At 34.6% G+C, this 1,140-nt stretch overlaps 1 protein-coding gene across 1 annotated transcript in view; it reads right to left on the reverse strand.

Annotated features, from left to right (window-relative positions):
* Window positions 1–1,140, reverse strand: part of LOC116701535 (uncharacterized) — a 14,816-nt gene that overhangs the window by 7,124 nt on the left and 6,552 nt on the right. The window lies entirely within an intron of this gene.

Here is a 1,140-nt window from a genome sequence, read left to right on the forward strand (position 1 = left end):
ATACATTTCAATCAGGAGAGACTAGTTGCAGATGTGTAACAGTTATACACAGCATAATAAATTGTATACTTATCTGGATAACAGCGGAATTAATTTAGGAGAGAATTGATTAAAAGTTAGGTCTTCCTGAAAGAATTGGAGATAACATACAGGACTTTCAAGCCAGTTTGCTTCCCTGGAGGCTGGGAAAACTAAGGTCTTTGCCCCAGGAAATACGGGATACTTGTTGTTCTAATACAAACCACATTCTTTGTCTTAAACTTAACTAGTCATTTTGGTGCCTAAAACTTAACTTTCAATAAAATAAGTCAACTAGACATGCCTATACAGCGTAGAATGGATCATATGACACTTACAACAATAATAACAACATACATCTATACACTTACATTACATTTCAGTTCCTATATTCAGTTCTCCTCCTTTCTGTATTACTGTATAACTGTCCTGTTTTCTTCAATCCATTTTTGAACTATATAATATTGTGGCTCTGTTTGATTTCACTGTTCATTCCATTCCAGAAGGTCACCCCACAAATTGAAATGCACATGCTTTTAAGAATAGTTGCACAAGAGGTTGTTTAAACATACATGTTCCTCATAGATGATGTCCCTTGTGTCTTTCCTTAAACCATATTTGCATGTTATCTGGTCAATATAAAAATATCCAAAAATTCCAACGATTGTGAATTGAAAAGGAGATGATTGCTGCGCTCATGATGCCCCACGGGATTTATTATCCGGATATTTCTCTTTTGAAAATCTTTTGTAAGGTGCTCTGGTAGGTATTTCCCCAAATGTCCACACACTAGAACATATATGACAAAATAAGCATGCAGTACATATGTCATAGTGAGTATGTGGTGATTTCGGGTTCAAGACGTTTCTATTACATCTTGATACATCTTATGTATCTTTTATTGAATATTCCAATGCTCCTGGCCATCTTAGAGCACAGCTATTTAATGTAGGTCTTCCAGCACAGCTTGTGGTCAAGTACGACACTCAGAAACCTGTTCTCATAGACTCTTTACATTTTTATCAGTATGGATTACTACATCTGTTTTTATTGTGCAATTTCCACAAAAGTTTGTTTAAGTTTAAAGGTAACTTATTTGAATCAAACCAAGTTTTAATTTGT

This window comes from Etheostoma spectabile, chromosome 2 (assembly GCF_008692095.1).
Source record: "Etheostoma spectabile isolate EspeVRDwgs_2016 chromosome 2, UIUC_Espe_1.0, whole genome shotgun sequence".
NCBI lineage: Eukaryota > Metazoa > Chordata > Actinopteri > Perciformes > Percidae > Etheostoma > Etheostoma spectabile.